The 12,864-nt window shown below is 53.7% G+C and overlaps 1 protein-coding gene across 3 annotated transcripts in view; it reads left to right on the forward strand.

The window, feature by feature from the left end:
• The window catches only part of TYK2 (tyrosine kinase 2), a 64,322-nt gene that overhangs the window by 25,836 nt on the left and 25,622 nt on the right, over positions 1 to 12,864 (forward strand). For 2 of the 3 annotated variants that reach the window (XM_073318214.1, XM_073318216.1), the window contains exon 1: positions 6,298 to 6,403. The exons of the other annotated variant lie outside the window; for it this stretch is intronic. The gene's annotated coding sequence lies outside the window, so the exon portion shown is untranslated. Of the gene's footprint in view, positions 1 to 6,297; positions 6,404 to 12,864 lie in introns of those variants that run through there. 3 annotated transcript variants of the gene reach the window in all.

The raw sequence follows: 12,864 nt of genomic DNA on the forward strand, positions 1-12,864 counted from the left end.
CTGTGTTTCCGAGCAGGCGGTCAGATTCTGGATTCATCTAGTCCCTCTGGAACCTGGTTCCATGGCTGGACCCGCTCAACTGAGTACTGGCAGCTCTCCAACACGAGTTTCTACAAGCCATTACCCTCTGATCCCACTGAGAGTTACCAAAAGCAACTACAGCATTTGCTCAAGAAACTTCCTGAAAAAGCACAAGATCAAATCCGCACAGACACACCCCTGGAACCCCGACCTGGGATATTCTATCTACTACCCAAGATCCATAAACCTGGAAATCCTGGGCGCCCCATCATCTCAGGCATTGGCACCCTGACAGCAGGATTGTCTGGCTATGTAGACTCCCTCCTCAGGCCCTACGCTACCAGCACTCCCAGCTACCTTCGAGACACCACTGACTTCCTGAGGAAACTACAATCCATCGGTGATCTTCCTGATAACACCATCCTGGCCACTATGGATGTAGAAGCCCTCTACACCAACATTCCACACAAAGATGGACTACAAGCCGTCAAGAACACTATCCCCGATAATGTCACGGCTAACCTGGTGGCTGAACTTTGTGACTTTGTCCTTACCCATAACTACTTCACATTTGGGGACAATGTATACCTTCAGATCAGCGGCACTGCTATGGGTACCCGCATGGCCCCACAGTATGCCAACATTTTTATGGCTGATTTAGAACAACGCTTCCTCAGCTCTCGTCCCCTAAAGCCCCTACTCTACTTGCGCTATATTGATGACATCTTCATCATCTGGACCCATGGAAAAGAAGCCCTTGAGGAATTCCACCATGATTTCAACAATTTCCATCCCACCACCAACCTCAGCCTGGTCCAGTCCACACAAGAGATCCACTTCCTGGACACTACAGTGCTAATAAACAATGGTCACATAAACACCACCCTATACCGGAAACCTACTGACCGCTATTCCTACCTGCATGCCTCCAGCTTTCACCCTGACCACACCACACGATCCATCGTCTACAGCCAAGCTCTGCGATACAACCGCATTTGCTCCAACCCCTCAGACAGAGACAAACACCTACAAGATCTCTGTCAAGCTTTCTTACAACTACAATACCCACCTGCAGAAGTAAAGAAACAGATTGATAGAGCCAGAAGAGTTCCCAGAAGTTACCTACTACAGGACAGGCCTAACAAAGAAAATAACAGAACGCCACTAGCCGTCACCTTCAGCCCCCAACTAAAACCCCTCCAACGCATTATTAAGGATCTACAACCTATCCTAAAGGATGACCCAACACTCTCACAAATCTTGGGAGACAGGCCAGTCCTTGCCTACAGACAGCCCCGCAACCTGAAGCAAATACTCACCAACAACCACATACCACACAACAGAACCACTAACCCAGGAACTTACCCTTGCAACAAAGCCCGTTGCCAACTGTGCCCACATATCTATTCAGGGGACACCATCACAGGGCCTAATAACATCAGCCACACTATCAGAGGCTCGTTCACCTGCACATCCACCAATGTGATATATGCCATCATGTGCCAGCAATGCCCCTCTGCCATGTACATTGGTCAAACTGGACAGTCTCTACGTAAAAGAATAAATGGACACAAATCAGATGTCAAGAATTATAACATTCATAAACCAGTCGGAGAACACTTCAATCTCTCTGGTCACGCGATCACAGACATGAAGGTCGCTATCTTAAAACAAAAAAACTTCAAATCCAGACTCCAGCGAGAAACTGCTGAATTGGAATTCATTTGCAAATTGGATACTATTAATTTAGGCTTAAATAGAGACTTGGAGTGGCTAAGTCATTATGCAAGGTAGCCTGTTTCCTCTTGTTTTTTCCTACCCCCCCCCCCAGATGTTCTGGTTTAACTTGGATTTTAACTTGAAGAGTGGTCAGTTTGGATGAGCTATTACCAGCAGGAGAGTGAGTTTGTGTGTGTATGGGGGTGGGGGGGATGTGAGAACCTGGATTTATGCAGGAAATAGCCCAGCTTAATTGTCATGCACATTGTGTAAAGAGTTATCACTTTGGATGGGCTATCACCAGCAGGAGAGTGAATTTGTGTGGGGGGGTGGAGGGTGAGAAAACCTGGATTTGTGCTGGAAATCACTTTAGATAAGCTATTACCAGCAGGACAGTGGGGTGGGAATAGGTATTGTTTCATATTCTCTGTGTATATATAAAGCCTGCTGCAGTTTCCACGATATGCATCTGAAGAAGTGAGCTGTAGCTCACGAAAGCTTATGCTCTAATAAATTGGTTAGTCTCTAAGGTGCCACAAGTCCTCCTTTTCTTTTTGCGAATACAGACTAACACGGCTGTTACTCTGAAACCAGTGTTTACTATGCAGACAAGAAAAGTTACAAGCCCTCAGACAGAGACAAACACCTACAAGATCTCTATCAAGCGTTCTTACACCTACAATACTCACCTGCTGAAGTGAAGAAACAGATTGACAGAGCCAGAAGAGTTCCCAGAAGTTACCTACCACAGGACAGGCCCAACAAAGAAAATAACAGAACGCCACTAGCCATCACCTTCAGCCCCCAACTAAAACCCCTCCAACACATCATCAAGGATCTACAACCTATCCTGAAGGACGACCCATCACTCTCACAGATCTTGGGAGACAGGCCAGTCCTTGCCTACAGACAGCCCCCCAACCTGAGGCAAATACTCACCAGCAACCACACAGCACACAACAGAACCACTAACCCAGGAACCTACCCTTGCAATAAAGCCAGTTGCCAACTGTGTCCACATATCTATTCAGGGGACACCATCATAGGGCCTAATCACATCAGCCACACTATCAGAGGCTCGTTCACCTGCACATCCACCAATGTGATCTATGCCATCATGTGCCAGCAATGCCCCTCTGCCATGTACATTGGTCAAACTGGACAGTCTCTACATAAAAGAATAAATGGACACAAATCAGATGTCAAGAATTATAACATTCAAAAACCAGTCGGAGAACACTTCAATCTCTCTGGTTCCTCAATTACAGACCTAAAAGTCACAATTCTTCAACAAAAAAACTTCAAAAACAGACTCCGATGAGAGACTGCTGAATTGGAATTAATTTGCAAACTGGACACCATTAACTTAGGCTTGAATAGAGACTGGGAGTGGATGGGTCATTACACAAAGTAAAACTATTTCCCCATGTTTATTTCCCCCCCGACATACACTGTTCCTCAGAGGTTCTTGTTAACTGCTGGAAATGGCCCACCTTGATTATCACTATAAAAGGTCGTCATCCCCCCCGTCCCCCCCCCCCCCCGCTCTCTTGCTGGTAATAGCTCACCTTTCCTGATCACTTTCGTTACAGTGTGTATGGTAACACCCAATGTTTCATGTTCTCCGTGTATATAAATCTCCCCACTGTATTTTCCACTGCATGCATCCGATGAAGTGAGCTGTAGTTCATGAAAGCTTATGCTCTAATAAATTGGTTAGTCTCTAAGGTGCCACAAGTCCTCCTTTTCTTTTTGCGAATACAGACTAACACGGCTGTTACTCTGAAACTCTTTGTTCTGTACATTGTTATTTGCATCTTCCCAGTGGAGGGCAGCGGTCTCTAGTGTAGCTGGAACTGGAGCCACTCTCTTCCTTAGTTTTCCCCTCTACGACAGTTGCCTACTCTGCAAGGCCTCTTGTGATTTTTCCGTCAGGGTTTGAGGGGAGCCGGAGCCAAGACCTTGGTTCTGTGTCATCTCCGTGTTGAGAGATGATGATTCTCTACAGCAGGCTCCTAGCCAGCTTCGGAGAGTCACAAGCAGCTTCAAGCCCTACTCTTCAGTTTTCATCACGGTTTCGCTCTCTACACAAGTGCCTCCCCTTTCAGCCTTTCCCTTGATGATATTCCTCATGGTTTTATAACCTCTCTTATACCAATGGCCTCCATCCCTCCCCGCCCCTGGGGCCTCTTTCTAGATGTGAAAGTGAAGGCAGCTCCTTGCCAGCAGGGTGGGCGGATGTGTGGGTGGCTGTGAACCGTCCTTTGCTCTGTTTGGAATGATTCATGGCCCAATTCCAAACTCAAGAGAAGTTGGTCTCTGGGAGGCGGGGGAAGAATCACTGAACTGGCAGGAATGTGAAAACTCCCCGAGGCTCTTTCAGAGCCCAAGGCCCCTCTGTCACTTGCTAGGGCTAGTGCTTAGCTACACGTCTGCTCCTCTCATCCAGCCTTTGGCACGACTCTAGCCTGTCTTTTGTATTGGGAACGTGGTTCTGAAGAGCATGAATAAACGTATGAACCTGAATTAGTGGGCTTGAGCCTTTACAATATACCTGCCTAGCTTATTGTTCCTTATTTCTATTATTGTAGTATCTGGGAGCGCCCCCGCCCCCCCCCCCCATGGAGCAGGACCCTGCTGTACAAACACAGAACCAAAGGGGGGGCCCTTTCCCCCAAAAGCGGATGCTCTCAGCATAAGACGAGCCATCAGGTGAGGATAGAGAGGGGTGTACAAGGAAGCACGGAGCCGTTGCTGGTCAGCATGACAGGCAGTGCTCTCAACGCACCAGCACAAGACTGATTTATTTTTTTGTCCTCATGCCTACAAACAAAAGCCAGCTCTTAAGGAGGGCTGTGAGGGAGGCCAAGGACCTAGTCTGAGGTTGTTCTGCGAGAACCCGTCCTGCGTAGGAGGGATGGTATGGAAGAAAGCATAAAGGAATTTATTTGCTGCTTGTTCCAGCCTGTCAGTGAACTGTCCCTCTGGCCAGGATGGGCACGTGGGTTGGTGGGGTCTAAGTCCGAGTTACTTTGGTCTCCATCGCTTAAATTATGCACCCCTTCAGTGCAGGAAGGGATGAATAACCCTGTATTCAGCTGCTACACTGTGGAGGCCGGGGAGAAAAGGAAGAACATTGCTGTCTTAGCCAAACTGCAATACTCGTAGTTCTAACATCCTGCCTCTGCTGAGGCTCGGCCTCTGCAGGCCTTGCTGATGAACCATGAGCAGTTGCTGTCGGACAGTCCAGCTGCAGGTGGAGCTGCTGACAGCCAAGATCTGAGGAACGAGTGGCTGCTAATAGATGATGTCCTTCGTCCGAAGCTCGGTGGGAGTTCTGAGAGCTGAGACATTTACACTTCTCTTGCTCGGACTGAACTTTCCTGCTACTGTGTATAATAGTTGGGTTCACATCTAAGCAGAGCTTCATTGTGGGCAAATTAATAAAATCCATCACCTCTTAAGGTCAAGTAGCAGGGGGGAGCCACCCATCTAGAGTGCTTGAAACCCTGACCCTAGAAATGATAGCTGCACCTTAACAGCTGATCTCTGGTTGCACTAACTCACTGAGTCAGAACAAAGTGTCTTCTCTCGTGCGGTCTGTGGGCCCAAGTGGTTGTTTGCACTGCTATAGTCTCTCTATTGTCAATATGGTAATGGACGGGGGCAGGCCGGGCATAAACTCCTTTCTACTTTCTCCGAGAAACTGCAGAACTGGGATTAATTTGCAAACTGGACACCATCAAATTAGGCCTGAATAAAGACTGGGAGTGGATGGGTCACTACAAAAAGTAATTTTCCCCCTGGTGCTACTCACACCTTCTTGTCAACGGTTGGAAATGAGCCACCTGGATTGCATTGGCCTCGTTAGCACTACAAAAGTAATTCACCCCTTCTTGTCTATGGTGGAGGCTAGGCCACTTCCACCTTAACTGAATTGGCTCCTTAGCACTGACCGCCCCCACCTGGTAAGGCAACGCCCATCTTTTCAGGTGCTATAATATGTCTGCTGCTCACGGTATTTTTCACTCCCTGCATCCCATGCAGCGGGCTGTAGCCCCCGGAGGCTTATGCCCCAATAAATGCCTTGGTCTCTGAGGTGCCACGAGGTCTCATGGCGGCTGCCTCGGTGTTCCAGCCTGTAAAATGGGGACGCTGGAGGGCCCCTGCGCATGGGTTTGCTGACCGGGGAGGCTGGTAAAGTGCTGGGGGGGGGCCCTTTCCTAAGGGCCTGGGCATGGGTCAGCGGGTGTCATGGTCACTGGAACCTCTGCAGCGGGCAGCCCGGGCCCCGTAGGGCGCCGCGCTCACCGGAGGGGGAGGGGCCCCGCAAGGGCCCCGCCCACGCCAGGGACCCCGCTCCAGCCAGGGGCCCCGCCCCCTCCAGCTGGGGCCGGGGGCGGGGCCGGCTGCGGCCGCCAATGAGCGTCGGCCCCGCGCCCCTTGTGGGCGGGGCGCGCCCGTTGCTCCCGCCCCGCCCGGCCCGGGCCGCTGGGGCGGGCGCCGCCAATGGGAAGGCCGGACGTGGGAGCGGCCAATGGGAGCGGGCGGCTCATGGGCCCAATGGGAGGCGGCCTCACGGCGGTGCTGAGCTGAGCTGAAGGCGCTGGCGCGGCGGCCGGGCTCGGGCCGCCTGGGGCGGGGAGCGCGACCCGCAGCGGGGGTAGGTGGGGGCGGGGCAGGAGCGGGCGGGGGGGCTGTCTGTAGGGAAGTTGGGGGGGCCGTGGGATGTGGGGGGGGCTGGCTGGCCCTGGGAAGAGGGGTGGGGTGGGGGCAGGGGGTATGGGCAGGAGGGGGCTGGTCCTGGGAAGAGGGGTGGGGTGGGGGGCAGGAGGGGGCTGGCCCTGGGAAGAGGGGTGGGGTGGGGGGCAGGAGGGGGCTGGGCGGGGGCAGGAGGGGGCTGGGCCTGGGAAGAGGGGCTGTCTGTAGGGAAGTTGGGGGGGGCATGGGAGGTGGGTAGGGAGTGGGGGGGGCTGGCTGGCCCTGGGAAGAGGGGAGGGGTGGGGTGGGGGCAGGGGGTATGGGCAGGAGGGGGCTGGCCCTGGGAAGAGGGGTGGGGTAGGGGGCTGGGCGGGGGCAGGAGGGGGCTGGGCCTGGGAAGAGGGGCTGTCTGTAGGGAAGTTGGGGGGGGCATGGGAGGTGGGTAGGGAGTGGGGGGGGCTGGCTGGCCCTGGGAAGAGGGGAGGGGTGGGGTGGGGGCAGGGGGTATGGGCAGGAGGGGGCTGGCCCTGGGAAGAGGGGTGGGGTAGGGGGCTGGGCGGGGGCAGGAGGGGGCTGGGCCTGGGAAGAGGGGCTGTCTGTAGGGAAGTTGGGGGGGGCATGGGAGGTGGGTAGGGAGTGGGGGGGGCTGGCTGGCCCTGGGAAGAGGGGAGGGGTGGGGTGGGGGCAGGGGGTATGGGCAGGAGGGGGCTGGCCCTGGGAAGAGGGGTGGGGTAGGGGGCTGGGCGGGGGCAGGAGGGGGCTGGGCCTGGGAAGAGGGGCTGTCTGTAGGGAAGTTGGGGGGGGGGCATGGGAGGTGGGTAGGGAGTGGGGGGGGCTGGCTGGCCCTGGGAAGAGGGAGGATGGGCTGTGGGGAGGTGGGTAACGGGCGGTGGGTGGGTGGGGGGGGCAGTGGGTGGGTGGGTGGGGGGGGCAGGAGGGGGCTGGCCCTGGGAAGAGGGGCTGTCTGTAGGGAAGGGGGAGGGTATGGGGATGGCAGGGATCTGTGGGAGGACTGGGGTGGCGGGAAGCGGGGGGGGGGATGCCAGGAGGTGGATGAGGGGTCAGAGAGGAAGGGCTGATCGGGAGGGGTACGGGGGGGGCCAGGAGGTGGATGAGGGGTGTCAGGGAGTGGGGGAAAGCGGGCGTAGGTGGCTCTGCTGCTGGAAAGAGTGGGGGAGTCATGGAGATGGGAACGCCTCGTCTATCTCCTTCCTCTGTCAAGTCTAACCCCTCTGGCCCTGGCGAGGCTGTCCGCTGCTCTGGGACGGGAGAGGGGCCAGGAGGCTGCGGCGCAGAAGCTGGGAGAAGGGGTGTCCGGCATGAGGAGGAGTCAGGCTGGCTGCAGCAGAAATGGGGTGTTGTGGGGGCAGTGGGGTGTCAGTTGCGGGAAGATGCCAGCTCCCCTCCTGTGCTAGTGGGGAGGGGCACAAGAAGTGTGAACCTCCGACAGCTGACTTGCTTGTTGAATGCAAAACAGCTGCCCTCCCAGGGGCCAGGGCGCTGCCAGCATGCCCTCTGACGCCACCTTTCCCATGGACTTCTTTGAGTTGGGGTGCTCTCTGTCTGACCGTGGGCCCCCCGCTCCACCCTTCCTGGAGGTGCAGGATTTTCTTGATATCCCGGCTGGTGTGCGTCTTCCCTTTAATTTTTCCCGGGTGAAGCTCTTGGCTTGTGGGAGCATGTGGCTCATCTTGGATCTGTTTTTATTCTTTCCTTAGCCGAGCAGAGAACATGAGCAGCAGTTTCAAACGGTTCCTTGCCCTGAAGCCCTTGTGGGCTTAACCTTTGGGGGGGCTCCTCTAATTTCCAAGGCAAGGGAGAGTACAGAAGGCTGATCCTCTAGGCCTTGTAGTAGGTCCTTGCCTCAGGGAGTAGATAGTCTCCAGGGTAGACTCAGGTGAGACTAGCTGGTCCCAATGGCCCCTTCTGGGGTGAGAATCTATTGAGCTGACTTGACAGGCAAGAGCAAAGTAGACCAGATTCACCGGTTCAAAGCCTGGAAGGGACCATTCCCGCTCTCTGGTCTAACCTCCTGCAGAACATGGGCCATGTTACTTCCCCAGATTAATTCCTCGGTTGAACTAGAGCAAAATCCAATGTTGATTTTAAAATTGCCCATGATGGAGAACCCATCCCAGGCCTTAGTAAGTTGTTCCCATGGCTAATGACCTCCGTGGTTAAAACTTTGCCCCTTGTTTCCAGTCTAAATCTATGTAGTTTCAACTTCCAGCCATGGGCTCTTGTAACCTACGCCAGGAAGAGACAAAGGGACTTTGTGGTTATTCGGTGTAGGCAATTGTATGTCCAGGAGGTTCCAAGTGTATTAATATAAAGATTAAAGTGTAAGCGCTGGGGGCCGGAACCTCAGCGGGTGTCAGTGGGCCTAGCTTCACTGAAGACAGTGGAGCGGCTGTGTCTGTTTACACCAGGTGAGGCTTTGGCCCTCCTTTGGCAGGGTGGTGCTGCAGAGGTGATCTCTTAGGGGTGGTTAGGTCGAAGCCAGAGTGAAGGTTTGGTGAATAGAGGCTCGCCTGCCTGCCCCAACTGCATTTGTTTGACTTCAACTGGTTTTAACCAATTGATTAAATCGGTGCAAAAGGCTGAATGGACACTGATCTGTTGGTTTAAGCTGGGCTCATTTTGATTTATCTTAAGTCCATCAGGAATCTGTTTAACTCAAGCCCAGATGAGCCACTCTTAAACCAAAATAAGAATGTCCACACTGGTAGGCACTGGCTTAACTAAATTGGTTTCAAAAACAGTTTAAGGTAAACCAGCGCAATTTGTGTGTGTAGACAAAGTCTAGGTTCCTGAAGGGGTGCTGCTATGAAGAAGGGAAGTGCCTCCGCTTTGGCTTTGGTGATCTGCTCTTTAGTTGGTGTCCAGTTCTTCTCCCCTGAGCCTTGAGTTTATGGTTGCTTAGGATCTGTCTGCACTGGAGACATGCCCAGTTGCAGCCATTGGTGTAGATTTACCACTGCAGATCTCTAGCGTAGATGGACAAAGCCGCCGTAGGCCATGATTTGCAGACGTGCAGCTGTACTCCAGTTGCAAGCAGGGGGGGACTCACCACATTGCAAAGTGTGGTGAACAGCAGTTTTGCCTGTCTGCTCTAGGGGCTTTCTCTGGTGACAGGTCCCCAGGCCTTCATGTGGGTGAAAATAAACCACAGACATTGACGATGTGTGTTTCTGACATCTTGCCAGCTTCGCTCTTGCCCTAAGGTCCGGAGGCCTGAATCAACAGGATTCCTGCTCTCCAGGAACAGCAAATATTTTGGAGCACTTGTCCCTGTTACAAGGGACAGGAGAGAGGCCACCGGTGAAAATGGGGGAAGCCAAAGGAAAACATTTAGGGCAGTGGCTGTCAATAGCTTCCATTCTGAGACCCCTCCACACTTCTATTTAGCAATATGGGAGGGGCAGTGTGGTCACAACCCTGGGACACCCCCAGGGTCCTTAAATCAAGAACCCGCAACTTTGCAGACCAGTTTGGGTTTCCCCAGTTCCTGTGCCTCCATACTGTTATGGAACTTAATGAATACGAAATAAACCCCAGACTCCTGTAATTGTCAACGTTTTTCCTGTGTTTTGCTTTGTCAAACTGTTGACGTTGCAACTTGAAAGCTGGAAAAACCCTTTGAGCTCTTCCCCAGAATAATGGACTGCTGAAAACCACCATCTCCGTTGCTGCCAGCGGGTAGCCTGCCTGCAGGGCTGATAAAGGTTCTGATTTTCCAAAGGTGCAGTGCACATGCCCTGTTGGCTTCTGTGGGAGCATGGGGTGCTGGTGCCGAGTGTCTGCAGCTCCTTAGAGTTGGAGGCATTGAGCCCTCCCACCAACTGAATGCAGGGGCAAAGCCAACACGGGGGAAGCAAATCTTCACGTTGCCTGGTTTATAGAAATGAGGAAGCAAGGCTTTTTGAGAGGAGGAAGAGCTGTCTGTTTTGGATTCCATTCTGGTCATTGGCAGGGGTGGGGAACTGTGCCAAGGTTTAGCGTGAGGATGTGTCTGAGGGATCCTGTTAAGCACTGAGGTTTGAGAGGCTTTGTCCTCTGAGCAGCAGGACAGAACCCAAAGGAACCCGTCTTTCCTCCACTAGGTCCCCTGTCTGGAACCGGGTATGGATGAGGAATCCCTAGAAAACTGCTTCTCACTGTCGTTTTATCCTCTCTTCTCCCCCTTTCCTCTTCCCCAGCAAGAGTAAATCAAACCCGGCAGCCCACGCTCCAGAAAGTGACACTGGTCTATGCTGTGCAGCGTTCCTCTGCTGAGTCAATAGGAGGAACATGACCTGGCAATAATTTAACCTTCCTGCTCCCTGGAGTAACCAGCCATGCAGTAGCATGCAGGGAATGAGGGGGATGGACATATCTGATGAGCTCCCCCAGGAGTGAGTGGTGGCTTGAGATAAGCCTACTCACTCGAGCACAACACCCACCCTCCCCCCACAATCTAGCTCCTGTGGCAAGCCACTGAAATGCACAGAGCACTCACAGGCAGCAGACACCTAGTAAGGTCTCTGGTGTATTTGCTTAAAAACCTAAACAGCTGCATTTTCTTCAGCTGTTTTGCTGACAGCCGCCTCCTTCCCCAAACAGAAAAGGATCAGCCAGGCTTTATCCTGGGAACCAGTACTGCGTGGGGCTGTTTGGCCTTCTGGAGTGGCTTAATCCACTCTGGAATGGGGGGGTGTGTTTTACTGTGTGGCTCTGTCTGCTCCCATCTCCAGCACTGGGCGTGTGCGTGCGGATGTCTAGTTTCTGCACATCCAGGCCCTATTGTGGCTCCATGGCAGCATGGCATATGCAGTCTCTGTTGTCACTGGGATTAGCCCGTTTTTCTGAGCTCCCCAGGCGTGTCTGAGGTCAAAGCGAGCCCGGTGCTTATATCCTGTTCTGTGGTCGCACGTGCTTAATGCTCATTGTGGTATCGCCTGCCAGAGATGCAAAACTACAGACCCAAGAGGTTCGCCTTTCTCCCCCTCCTGAGTTACTCTGGAGACGAGCCCCATAAATCTTGCGGCAAGCTGCTGTTGCACTGGGCGTCTGTGTGATCCGTTGTGTCTCCGGGGAGCAGGATTTTTATCTCTGCAGTTCTTCAGTCTGCTTACGGGCTGCATGGTAGGCAGGACCTCCTTTGTCCCCTCCGGCCCTGTGGCGTTGGCTCTGGTGGGGAATGAATACCGGGGAATGGTAGGATACTGCCTTTCCTATGTGGGAGTTCCCCACTGAACGATGTGTCTAGAGCTGGCAGAGGAAGACAATAGCTGTATGCTAAGATCTGTCTTTAGTCAGCAAAAGGCACCTGGCTGCATGTTTGGCCGGGTATCGAGGCCAAGGCCTGCCTTGTTACAAAGGCACAGCTCCCACTGGCTTCTCTAGGGGGAAGCACCCATGTAACTGTGGGCAGAACTGGGCCCTGGCTTAGAGTGTTGCTTGTGATTAGAACAGGAGAGAAGGGAGTTGGGACTCCTGGGTTCTCCCCAACTCTGGGAGGGGACTGGGATCTAGTGGGTTAGAATGCGGGGGAGGGCTGGGAGCCAGGATTCCTGGGTTCTGTTCCCATTTCTGTCACTGACTTGCTGCACCCCCTTATCTAAGTCCTTCCCTCTCTTGGCTCAGTCGAGAAATGTCTTTGGTCTGTATCTTACGCTGGGTCACGTGTGTGTTCTGCTGGGCAAAGTGCTGTTAGACTTGGATCCAGCTGTGTTTTGTCTGCTGGGGTTGTGGGGGGCCCTACCTGCAAGGCTGATGGATCCTTTGTTGTGTGAGCAGAGCGGTGGAGCCTGGCCCACTGTCTCATCACCCATGAGAGAGAGCCCCACCAGAGAGTGAGGGGCAGGTGGGGAGCAGGGGGAGGACATCTTTGCTTTCAGGGTTCCGGGCGCTGACCCCTTGCTTCCCCCAGTCGTTTAGGTGGGGTGCGGCAAGCTCAGCTATTGCAGAGTAATTGGGTGGTGGAGTGAGGGCCAGAGTATGTCCCTGTTGTTGTAAGGCTTAAGGGAGGGTGACTGTGCTTTGTGGGGCTGGTGTTCCTCCACCCTGGGGGAGGGGGTGTCGTAGGGACCCCATCACTCAGAGGCAAATGTTGGGAGCTGGCCCAGGGCATTTGTGGTTCTGCATTGAAGCTTCACTCCTCACTGGACGGCTAGTTCTTCTTTCTTCTCCCTGCTGGACTTGCTGCCTTTCTGGGGCCCTCCCCTACTGAATGCAGCCATGGCAGGCTTCTTCCAGCTGGCTGGTCCCTGACTGGACCCAGAAGGAATCTGGGACACAAGCACCCGCAGCCACACGTCTCACCAGTGAGCCGGAGCAGCAGCGTTCCTTTGATGCCGTCACGCCCAGAGACACTTGCAACACTGCCCTGAGTCCTACCAGAGATCGCCCCACCCTTTTCTTACAAACGCTTCCCTCTCTCCT

This window comes from Lepidochelys kempii, chromosome 20, assembly GCF_965140265.1.
Source record: "Lepidochelys kempii isolate rLepKem1 chromosome 20, rLepKem1.hap2, whole genome shotgun sequence".
Lineage (NCBI taxonomy): Eukaryota > Metazoa > Chordata > Testudines > Cheloniidae > Lepidochelys > Lepidochelys kempii.